The sequence below is a fragment of the Drosophila ananassae genome, chromosome 3R (assembly GCF_017639315.1).
Source record: "Drosophila ananassae strain 14024-0371.13 chromosome 3R, ASM1763931v2, whole genome shotgun sequence".
In the NCBI taxonomy this organism is placed as follows: domain Eukaryota; kingdom Metazoa; phylum Arthropoda; class Insecta; order Diptera; family Drosophilidae; genus Drosophila; species Drosophila ananassae.
This window is the reverse complement of record NC_057930.1, coordinates 23117800-23130660: the sequence shown is the minus strand read 5'-3', so window position 1 is coordinate 23130660 and position 12861 is coordinate 23117800. Positions and strand designations below refer to the sequence as shown.

The 12861-nt window shown below is 42.8% G+C and overlaps 1 long non-coding RNA gene across 1 annotated transcript; it reads left to right on the top strand.

Moving 5' to 3' along the window:
- The first annotated feature begins 8393 nt into the window (after positions 1-8393).
- On the top strand, positions 8394-10895 carry LOC123257445. The gene is made up of 3 exons (XR_006507524.1): positions 8394-9138; positions 9770-10437; positions 10499-10895. It is a non-coding gene; the product is annotated as an uncharacterized LOC123257445 (long non-coding RNA).
- The last annotated feature ends 1966 nt before the right edge of the window (positions 10896-12861 follow it).

Genomic DNA, 12861 nt, shown 5'->3' with positions numbered 1-12861 from the left:
CATATTTTAGGCCACCGTTTAATTAAAGGTTCCACAATTCCCTCTTTATATATTTTTTTTTTTTGAAGAAACATTTGAAACAGGGCACGAGCACGAGGGTCTCTCAAGAGTGCTCCTCCCTGTCTCGAGGCCTGGGTTTTCAGTTTTCAGTTTTTTCTTTAGTTTTTGAGACTTTCAGTCTTGGATCTTGAGTTTCTTGAGCCTCAAGACTCGCCCATTCCCCAAACACTCGAACCCATCAGCCCTGAAGTGTGGAGTGTGTTCAGCGTTCGGCGGCTTTTTTTTCAACGCTCTTGGGCAGTTCAAGAATCTGCACTTGAAGAAATAATCTATAGAAATAATATAGGGGGATTGGTGGGGATAATCCTCCCTCTTAGAGTGTAAAGACTTCTGGGAGTTTGAAGAATATTTTCTCAAAGTGCCATGGGGGCCAGGAGAAGCCGGCGATGATCTGGCCTGTTATTTCAACGCTCACTTGGGTTATATCGTGTGATATTTCAAATCAATAATGTTCGGCCCTAAATAACTCTATTGTTGTGCGTAAGTTTTCTCGGAAATCGAGAATCGAAACGCTGCTGTTCTGTTCTGTTGGCCCTGTTTGATTTTGATTTTGATGTTGATTTTGCTGCGGGTGTTCTGGGTGGCTCAATATCATGGCTCCTACAATACAATACAATAAAATACAATAAAGCCAAATCAAGTTGGTAACTGGTGGACTGGGGAAGAAAGCGTTCATCTCAGATCTAGCGGCTATTAGCGGTGCTGCCTGGTGTGCATTTTATTGTCTTTGGGCCATAACTTATGTGGCAAGCGACACCTACCAGGGGCCCCCGACACGGCACGGCACAGCCCGAGACGAGTCAGGCGAACCTGTTTATCACACACATTAGATCGGGCCAAAAAACCATATCCATATAACCACCGACTTGGGTCTCTTTTTTTTTGGCCATCAATTTCAGCTGCAGCAGCTGCAGCGGGAGAGAAAATAAATGTATTCGACGACGACTACGACGCCACCCGACCAACAAAGATACACCTTTTATCCGTTCATACGAGGGTTACCTCTTTTGTTCGCTGCTCTATAAATTCAAGTGGATATCAATAATAAATTTCACTAATTTCTGTCATTCCCCCCTCAAGTGGTACACAAGTTCCTAGATGGCCCCCCACCCTCTGGGCCTTTGGGCCTCTTGTGTTTGTTGTTTTTGTTGCCGCCTGCATGTCTGTGTGTTAATGTCTTGCTTTTAACCACTTCATTGTTCGGGCGTCAAAGGTTAAGAGTCTCTGTCTCTGTCTCTCCACTCCACTCCGCTCCGCTCGAGCGCTGTCTTCGCACTTGGACTGTGACTCGGATTCGGATACGGATTCGTACTTGTATTCGGACCATGTTGCTTGTCTGCAGCGCCGCCAGCAACATGGTAACTTAGCCAAAGAATGTACTACGGAAAAATATACAAAGTTTTAAAATAAAATATTACTTAAAAGACAATTAAAAGGATCTGTTCCGACAGCCTTCCTTCAAGTCTTAGGTACTATATTTTTTTTAACCTACAATCCAGATTCTTAATCCTTTTTTCTCAGTGCCTTTTGACCAAAACATTTCACCCTCACCTGAACAGCATCAACTCTACTTTTGCGCTTTTGTAGTTATTTTTTCTTGATTTTTATTACAAGGTTTTGTTGCCTATTTTCTCTCCCCCTTAAGACCCTGTTACCCAGTGGTTGTTGCCTTTGATTCTTTGTATAATTTTCATTTTCATACAACATCATTTGATTCGATTTCATTTCCCATTCTTGGGGATTGTTGTTTTTCTTAAAACGCCCAAAATGCGATTGTTAGGAAACCCATTGAGTTCTCAGACTGAGAGGATGGATATGTTTTGGGTTTCTGAAAGGTGGTTGATAGATTAAGATGAAAGACGGTAATGGAGGTGGTTTTTGGGTAAGCAATTCAAGTGTCTTTTAAGGAAAGTTTAAAAGGGAAAAAGAGTGTCATTTAGTTATGATTGATAGGGGAAATTGTTCTCTAAAAAAGTGTAAAATTACTAAGTTTATATAAAGAGTAAGACCTTCCATTTGATCTCCATTTTACCTTCACAGTAGCTTCATTACTCAAATATAATTTTCAACTAATTCGATTCTTAACCCATGACCAATCCAGATGCCTGTTTGTCTGCCAAGTTGCCTGCAATTACAAAACAAAAAAAATCTGAAGAAAAAAAACGTGAGACGAATTTCAATATCTTTCCAATATTGCCGCTCTGCCAAAATGACCAAACGGTTTTGGGCCTCCTCGAGATGCGTCTTCTCGACGATCATCCCCCGTAAACAATGGATTATCTAACCACTTTACAAACTGCGTGAAAACACAAGCCGGTGGAGAAAAAATAAAAATAAAGAAGAGCACCCAGCACCGAACACCGATCATCGAGGAAAGACACTTGTGGAATCGCATGGATCTTGGGACGCGTCAGCATTTCCATTGTCCCGAAAAAAAAGTCGGGAAAGAAAAATTTGAAGGAAAAATAAAGGGGAAGATAGCCTTTACAATGGCAAACAATTAATGTAGCTCATTGTTATCGGATCGATGTCCATTTTAGGGCATTACGTGAAAGTATTTTCTATGGGGTCTTTCTTTCTTTTTATTCCGCCACTCGACAGAAGTCAATTCTAATCGAATTGTTTTCCAAATAATGGAATCCGGGAATCTCAATTCTCCGGAATCGAATGAATAGCTCTCCGAAAAACGGGGCGACAACAAATTGTGGGAACTTGCCACGGTTCTTGGTTCTTCGATGGGTACTCTGAGGGATAAAATGCCGCAATAAACTCAAGTGGAAAAATTGCGGCAAAAGTCTTAAGCGCAGCCACTAAAACGTTTAAGTTCCTGCGTTGTGTTTCTTTTCTTTCTCTGGCCACGACTAATGGCCAAGCCAATTTGTATATGGCCAAAAAGAATACCAGAGAGAGAGAGAGAGAGGGAGCTCCTCTCAAGGAGTGGGAAATTTCATCAAAGAATTTTTCGGCTCTTCTCGCACTGCCATAAAAAATGCTCCTCCTTTTCGGGATGCTCCTCGGGATGCATGCAATTTTGGGGGTAGCCCTCGACGTCTCCGACTTCACCGAATCGGTTACGTGTTGGCATCTGTCGGATGCGCCAGCCAGAGTATCTAAAGGATTGCCAGTTCGAAGAATGGTCTCTTCACAGCATTCTTTTGGGATCAGCCAAATTACAATATTATTATTATGGTCGGCCGTCTCAGTCCTGAGAAATTTGATTGAAGTTTAAAAGGTTTAAAAGCTCAGCCAACTACCAGTTTGTGCGATTTCAGTTGCCATTCGGTTTATTGCCGGCATTATCGACGTCAGACGTCTGTCTTTCGCATCAGTTCGCGAATTTGAATACTTAATTTTGCATTTATTGCCGGCGGCCAAGGAGCCGCTGCCAAGTTCCCAAAAGGTCGCAGTTCAAGCGCGTGCAGACTGCAAAAGATTTTGTTGGCCAACTTCTTTTGGGGAAAAAAAGCCCTCTTATCTTTATGCCTAGGAATTTCCTGCAGGAAACTATGACTTCTGATAACTCTGGATAAGCACATGAAGAATCTTTCATTACGCGCGTGTCGATATTATTTTGGGCGGTTTTTCCTTTTTGCCCCACACCGAGCACCACACTTTTAGCCTGATTTATGTTTACCACCGCATGAGTCTATATATCACACCATCGGAAGGTGACCATCCCGTATTGTGCGGCGATCTATCTCCCATCCATCAGGCTGTGAAATATTGCTGCTCCTCCGCCGCCTTGATATCGGAGCTCTATGGCGGAGCTCTCCCCCGCTCCACCACCTGGCACGATAAATTCCACGCCCGAACTCGATGATATTATCGTAGGCCCCACACAATGGCGAAAATAAAAAACCCGGCAGAATGTCGATAGAGAAATTTATAGCCGACCATTGTGGATATGGTGGGGATATGGGATATGGGATATGGACCCGATGAAATGATACGAGAGTCGCAGCTATTATCCATAATCTTAGCCACGTTTCGAGGGTTCGGGTTCGGGTTCCTCCTCTTGTATGTAGGTTTGAACCCTAAATTCTTGTTGTAGTTTTGTGGCTTTGATGGCCAATTAAAATGGGTTATTAGCTGAAGTGCGATATGAAGAAGAAGCCCCTGATTGTGTGGCGTTTGGAAATCTGTTTTGGTTTCTTGTGACGTTTTTCAATCAAATAAAACTATAGGAATATCACCAGACTTTTACCGTTTGGCTTTACGACCATATCGAAGGGGAAAAAAGGCCCCAATCCTAAACATTTTGTGTCTGCGTCTAGGGGTCATAATACTTGGTAATAAAAACCATAAAGGAACTTCTGCATTTCTTGTTGTTTCGATCCGATCTTCACAAGTGTATGCGATATTGAAGAAGCTATAAAGTAGTTAAGTGCCCCAAAGGCTCTTTCGACTCGAATATAATGTTATGGTAGCCAAAACGCTCCAAATGGCAGTTGCGTGTTGCCACCAAACAAAACAAAATCCCTCACAATCCCAAATCCCATAAGAAAAATATAAAAAAAATGCCAGAATCCTCAATCCCGAATCCCCCATGCCATTTCATTTCACAAAACTCGGCAAGAAAATGCCGTCCATCAGCAGGAGCGGCAGTGGCGGCGGCGGCGGCAGTCGGATCATCAGTTAAATGAAATGATTGAAGCCGAATTGAAGTCTTTAGTCAACGCAACACGCAAACCAACAATTGGCCGAGGACTCCACTGCCAACTTTCGGACAAAAGGCAGGAGTCCGGGCGGTTATTCTCTGATAACCTGTCAATAGCTGTGGCCCGGCTATGCTTCATTAATCACAACATGATGCAAAATATTTCCAAGGAAGCCAAAGACCAGTTGGGAGTTTAATAAGCCAAGAGGGTGTATTGGACTAATAGACTAACAACATTTTTTCTATAATATTTCTTTCATGGTGATTGAAATACTTCAACAAGAAACAAACAACAACTTATAGATGAGAACTTATAGCTTTCAGTTTATGTCTAAATGGTAATAGAATCTTATGACAATTTATCTGTCAGACTCTTCAAAATGTTTCTTTAAATTTTAAGATTATAATAGATATTATTTAGGTATCCCCTAGTTCATAAAACACTCACCACCACTTGTGAGAGTTACTTTCTGTTAAAAATTGCGCATACGCCGCATTGACCTCGCCATCGTCATCGACTGGGCTGGATTGCTGCCAAGTCAGCTCGTAATAATGCAATATCACTAATTTATGGAAACCGCTGCAACTCCTTTGCTCCCTGGCAGTGTGGCTCAAAAAAATAAATGCAAAAAACAGATCATCATCGACTCAGTGGCAGCTGACGATGGAGTTTGGATTTGGACTTCGATTGAGATTCAGATTCAGATGCGGATTCATATTCAGATTCAGATACAGATTCGAATTCGGAACCAAAGTTGGATGTTTTGGGGAACTGGGGGTCTCCACCTCATCGCCGGTCGCCGATCGCCGATCGCCGTCGGTCCATCTCATGTGCCGCTGCTCTTGGAATGTGCAACGTCATTATTTTTATGATTGTTCAGGTATTCAAAAATGCTCTCAGTTGGTTGGTTGGTTGGGCTCCAGTTGGTTGGTTGGTTGGTTGGTCCATCGATCGATCGATCGATCGCTTTTTGCTGGTAAGGTAAGGTTTTGTTCATGTACAATATTTTCTTTAGTCAATCGAAGTTGTCGATGTGACTTTTATATGCCACTCAAGTGTTTCTTTTCCTCATGTTGCTCTTTGCTGTTTTTTGTTGTCTATCAGCGGTGCGGGTGTTAAAGACCACTGAAGACAATTGTTATTTTTAATATCATTGTTGGCGAGCGAGTGTTATTCACTGTAAAAAGTTCCCTCACTCCTTTACTTCTTCACTTCTTCAGTCCTTCAATCCACCACCAGCACTCAGTCAAAGTTGGACTTTGTTATTGTAAGCCATGTCTAGTGATATGATTTCGCATTGTGTATTGTGTAGTATTTTTTTCGGTTTTTGGCTTTTTCGTTCGATTGTCGGGCCTTTTCAGAGAAGGCCGATTCCGTTCCAGAGATTCCGCCTCCAACGTGGTCCGGGACTTGAGTTTGCTTCGATAATTTCATGAGAGAATACCACTGAAGAGGTTAGGGCATGAGTAATACTAAAAACATGGGGTTGTCCTGACTTTCTGAATTTCAAATTTCTAAAGACATTTGATCCCAAATCCCATAAAGCCCATTGACTAATCGTCACATTTTTTTGGTCCACAGAACCCTGTATTTTACAGACTCATTGTCTGGTGGAGAAGAAACCTTAGCTTTTATAATTTCCAAGCGAGCTTATAAGTGTTGCCAAGACAAAACCCCAAAATCCACTATGCTAATTGAGGCATTCATTCAATTTTGTTGAATTTCAGACTAAGGAGACCACCCAGCCAAAAGGCTAAAAGCAATTTGCATTTGCATCATCAAACATAACAGATCATGATTTTAATTTCAATTCCAATCCCAAAGTCCAGCACCAAATCCAGTTTTAAAACGACGATTCCGAATCCGAATCCGATTTCTGAATGCCGAGTCCATTGTCGCCGTCGAATGTCTAATTAATTGTCTGTTGATTTAGTTGGCCATTAAAACGCGATGCTAAAACGCCTCCGACTTTAGAGACTTGTCCGAGGCCTGTTGTTTGTTTTACGAGTCTGGTGTACGCATACGCATTAAATCGCTAAAGTTCAGTTCGGTAATCAAAAAAATAAAAAAACAAGCAACAACCACAACGTGAAACAAAATAAAAGAAAAGATTTAGACATTCCCCGGCCTGGGGAGGCTGGGGCTGATAAACTGAAGTCATTGCAGGCCCCAACAACATCCAATCCACATCAACAACGGCAATGAAACTGCCCACACAGAGAGCACCACAAAGTGGTCAATGATGATGATGATCACCCAGCACCACCACCATGCTGGTACCTGGTTATAGCGGTGGTTCATTCTGCCGGTATACCATATATCCCATACCACCATCATCACAGCCAACGCCACTGCCACAATTATCAAGTGTGAAAACCAGCGAATAACAAATTAAGCGAGTGATACGATGTCCACAGTCCCCAAAGCCAAAGAACGAGAATCGAACTCGGCTCGAACTTGACACTGGTCATGTATTGAATGTATATGGACAAGATTGTCCCAAAGCCCAGGCACTGAAAGAAATCAGAGAGTAATAACATAGGATATATAATTTTACTCTTAAAGGTTTGGCCTAAAAATATATAAGGAAACTGACAACTAGGATCTAGATTTTAAGTTTTAAGATTTTAAGGATATCATAATCAAGTGCTTCAATTATAGAACAAATATACATAGATAGATCTGAGCCTTATTATATCTTTCTGTAACTCAAGGATTTCAAGGATATATTGCTATAATTCTCTCTAGCTTAAACCCAGAACTATAAATATTTTGTAATATTTTTAAACTCTTCAATATATTCACTTAGAGTAGTGTTAATAACTATTCTATTGTCTGCAAAATAACAATTATTTTTCTCAGTTATACAGATGCAGTTGGTGGCTTACAGGGATATATAGGGACAGTGAAAGAGATAGCTGAAAATAAAGAAAGAATACGAATATGAGAGACAGACAGGGACCGAGACAGGCACTACTCCGATATCAGTTTTATGGGTGGCCCACATGTCGAGGGCCATAAAGTAGAAAATTATCACCTTTTAAATTGAAGAATCCAAACAAATTGAAACGGATATCGTGTTTAAGTGCTATCGACATCACTTCTATTAGCCCTGTCTCCTCCCAGGGTGTGTGTTCTGTTGTGTTGTGTTGTGTTGTGTTGGGTGTGCGGCGAGTGTGTCTCCAGACCAATGGGTTACATGACTCCTTATCCACGTCTGCATCCTGCAGCAGCCTGCCTTCCCTCCTCGTCCTTCCATCCTCGTAGCCTCTGCCCAGCGACAAGCCAATTAAAAACATAAAAAAGTCGCAACAGAAGGAAGAGAAATTTTTGTTGAGGACTTGAGTTGATGAACTAAGGGTTACCGATCAAAAGTTATTTACGAAGAATTAAAACTATCCATTTACTAATATTTAATGAAATTTGTTATCAAGGAACATAGGTCCTAGTCGTTACTGCTTTGAACAAGAGTAGCTTCTAAAAAGGACAATGTCATTTCCTTCTAAAAAAAACTTGATAGATTAATCTAATGGTAGTAATGCCCTCCTAACCTCTCAAATTATTTAACTAATAATCTTCCCTACAACTCCTTGAATTATCCTTGGGAAAATCAAAATTTTCCTCAACCCAATCTACCCAGTATCAGCTCCGGTATCAATGTCTTAAGTGAAAATGCGTGGGCTTCCACTCCGACTCCAACTCCGATTCCGACTTAACACATATCCACATGGGAATGGAGTCGAGAATGGGAGCTGAATAGAGCCGGGCCTAGAAAGCTTCTTCTTCGGAGCCTGCTGGCCACGATCTCTGGGGCCCCCATTAGCCACAAAAGGTGTAGGCCGAAAATGCTCTCAGCATCGGGGCATCAAATTCGCAGCAGGACCCCCCAAAAAGGGGGGCAGCGATATTTGATTTGCGAGACAGTTGGCAACTGCGGCAGTTGGCAATTATTGCACATTACCCGGACAGTTGACAGTTGGCGGTAGAGCAGGGGTAGGGTGAGGGAGAGGGGTCTTGGCCAAGATTTGATTACGCTTTGAACTCGACTGGGCCATGGGCTGGGCCTAATTGAAGTCTGCCTGCCACCTGCCCTGCTTAGGTTACTTTTCCTTTTTTTATTTATTTTTTTTTAGCATTTATTATTTATTTTTTTGCTGTTCATTTTTTTTTTTTTGCCTTTTTGCCTATAACTTGAGTTTGGGGCCCCGACCAGTTGCGATCCTCGATCAGTGATCAGGGATTTTTCGACGGAGGAGGAGGAAGGAGTTCAGGGTCTCGGGAGCTGTGGGGCCTGGAGACTGGAGGGGGTTTTTCGGCCGACCGACTGGCAGCAACCATAAATGCGCTCCGTGGGAAATGGCGTGTGCCCTCGAGCGTGTGCCGACCAATTTGACTCCTCGCGAACTGGAAAAATACGAAGGTAATAATTCACAAAAAAATATTTGTAGAAACTTGCATGGGAACAATCGCGTTGGACGTTGATTTCTCGAAAAGCGTTCGTTCGTTCGGTTCGGTTCGGTCCAGTCCAGAAACCAGCTTTATATATTTGTCCATGGTAGTGTATGTTAATACATGTGTGTATATGGGAGATGTGTGTATGAATATCCCGATCCTCAATCCCAATCCCAGGGCTGCACAAAAAATCAGGCCCGGGCGCGTAAAAAATGCCGAAGGTGGAGCCAGCTTTTCGGCTTTGGGGCGTGGGCTGAAGAAGCTCCACTCCCGACGCAAATTATCGAGCGGTCTTGCCATTGTTTAAAAGCCAGTTCCAGCAAACAATTTCTCCAAATTTTAAATCAATTTTATTTGTCGGTTTTGGGGGAATAATTTAGCCAGGATATATATTGTAACTGTCTTTGGAATTTTTCTAGAAAATATTCTTTTATTGTATTCTCCCCCAAAAAGTGATGAGAAAATCACTCATTTTCATAGATCTAGTTCCTTTAAAAAATAGTTTAAGAAACCTGGAACCATTCAAATACCTATTATTATTTAATTTTTTGATCCCCTTATGATTAAGTTTGATTAAAATCATTTCTTTTATTTTTCAGAGTCCCTGTCTTTTGCACACTTGACTTGGAATGTTATTTTTTTGGCGACTACCAAAGCTCATTGCCACGCCAAGTTTGCGCTCAACACGCCCCCGTTTATGTCCCAGAACTGAGCCTGGACCCCGCCCCCTTCTCCACTGGCCGCTCCACCTTGACCCCTTCACCTCCTCCTTGGATATCGACCAAGTCAGCCACCGACTAAGTGCGAATCTGTGGCGCAATCAGTTGACCACAAAAGTCCCCGGCTCGGAATCGTCTGGCTGGCATAGTTTCTCGAATTTATTTCACCAGAGTCTCGGAGTCAGAGTGGTTCGGAGTGGATGGAGTCAGATGAAGAGAGTCCCCCGAGTCTGACCAGGTTCCGACCCCAAAAAAACTCGGTTCACGACCACGTCGGACCGACCACTGATGTTGGCGGTTGATGATGATGATGGCGGTTGGCGAGGCATCTGCGGCTGCTGCGGCTGCTGGGGCTGCTGAGGCTGCAACTTCGGTTGCTGTGGCTGCTGCCGTTAAAGAAGGCGAGTAGGTGGATCGTACGTTTGCTTACTAACTGCCGTGGTCAAAATGTTTATCAACTTTAATATTAAATTGTATGCCCCGGCCAAGGCGGGCGAGACCCCGAAAAGCAGGAGCGGAGTTGCTAGCCAAGAAGTGAAGACTAAGAGGTATAATATTAAAGGTAGTTTTTAGTTAAATATTTATTATCAAGGATGCTTTTTCTTTCAGGAAATATTTAAATTCAAAAGAAAACCCCTAGATTCGCTCCTGACTTAGTGGTTTACACTCTGACCGGTCGAGGGCGACCTGGAAGTGGTGGGGCGGACGAGCTGGCGGGGCTTAGGGGGTTGTCCTGCCATAAAGCACGCCGCTGCCTACCGAGCAATCAGATGTGTTGTGCCCCAGCCCGTTTGCCATGGCCTGTCCAGCCCTCGGACCCAGTCCCCAGTCCCCAGTCCCAGCCGGTCAGCAGCCAGCCGGTCAGCACCGCCTTCAGCCCCCTCCCAGTAAGCCTCCCCCAAGTGGAACGCCTCCACTCCACTAAGAGAAACAAGTGTTTAAAAACATACTATTATTTTTCATAGTTTTTTTATATAAATAATTTGTAAAATAATAATTTTTTGTAGTGTATGCAACTCATACCTCTCGAATCGACTGGCTGCTCCGCGTGCAGCTTTCGTGCTTCAGATGGCCGGCGGCGAAATTTGTCGCACGTTGAGTATTTTTAAACCATGAGAAAATCCTTTGGCGCTAATAGCCCGAATTCCTTGTGCTTAACATAAAAATCGCCTCTCGTACCCACTACATCATGCAATATGGTCTTGAAATTAGTTGGGAATTGGCCGGGGCCGAAAATGCATTTTTTTTTTTTTTCAAGGGACTGCAGAGTAGTACGCTTTCTGCATATGTAAGTGGTAGTGGATTTTTATTGGCTTTTGTTGCTATTCCCATAATCATGTGAAAATGGCCGAAACGGTTCTTCCCGAACCCGGAGAGTTAGAAATCTATTCAGACAATTCTTTGGCCGCGGGCTTCATTCATATTTATGTATGCCTCGGATCAATGGAAATATATTCTTTATTTGGCGGTCATGGGAAGTGGTCTTCATTCATATTTGAATAGATTTCTTTTTAAATTGGATTTATGAATGAAAGAGAAACTTTTCTAATTCCTTAGAGATTGATTTTTAAAGAGGACAAAGACTATTTAAAATAATTTATAGATGAGTGTTAATAGAACTACCATTTCTTGCAAGATTTTTACATCTTAAGACTACTTCCAACACCTGAACTGAAAATCATCCAATTCCTTAGTTGCCTTCATCAATTTCAAGTCTGAAAACCACTTAAGATGAAATTTGGCAAATTTTCAACGCTCTTCAATCAATCGGCGGATAATTACCATATCATAATGATCTCACATCTCCACCGATTGCGATTGCGACACCGCATCGCGTATCTTGTATCTTGTATCTCGTATCTGGTATCTCGTATCGCGCGTATTGTTGTTAACAAATTAACGTAGAAAGCTCAACGAACCCAATGAACACGCAGCGGGTAAGCGGCACCCACCCAAAACAAAAACAAAATCAAACCAAAAAAAATTAAAAAAGGGGGAACCTAACTAAAAAAATAACCGACACTGTCTCAAATGGATGTCTCAAATGGATGACGAGGCATCGATGAGGCCTGATGGCTTTGACTTTGATGCCCAGGGACACCCCGGTGAGCCGGCCAGCCGGACTCGGATGCAGCTCGTCTCGTCTCCAGTGGAGTGCAGAGATCCCAGCCAAGTTCCAGCCAAATCCCAGCCAGAAACGAAGTCTTTACACTTGAACAAAAATTAACTGAATATCTTAGAGGACACGCATAAAGTAATACTCCAACCATCCTTATGAGATCTGATCCATAAGCTTTTCTATAATTTCTCTATAATTTCACTAAAAAGATATATTATCTTTTTATCCACATTTTCTCTCAGTGGAAGATCCCGCCCTGGAGTGCATGTCAGAGGCATGTAAACGTGTAGAAACATAATTTGTAGGCACGTACACTGGCAAACGCCAACGCCAATAAGATTCAGGTTGAAGTTCAGGGGATGGGGCTGGGGGAGTGGGCTCCGGAGTAGGAGTGGGTGGGGTTGGGGGTGGTAGGTGCGGAATATACATATGTAAATGTCGGGGCGTTAAATCGGTGCATAGAAGAAGAGACTCTATCCACAAACACACACACACACACACACTCCCTTGGTGTAAGGCCCTTTACCCCGCAACCGTTTATGGATATGAAATATCGTTTGGTCCAAGATCATTGTTCGGAACTCGGAAGATCTTCTGGCCATGTGAACTCCCCTGGATGTAGGTGTTCTCTCCGCCACTGAGGCACCTCAAGCACCCCCCCCACCCAACCTACCATTCCGAACTCCCTGAAAAGATTCACATTCTTATGATTAATGATGGTAACTGCGACGGCGGCAAGGAATTTCAACATAACTACTTTGTGCTCGGATACAAATCGTTATTACACATTAAATGTTCCCAGTGAGTGGTTAATCAACAGCCAGAGACGGGCCTGGGCCTGGAGAGGGGGCTA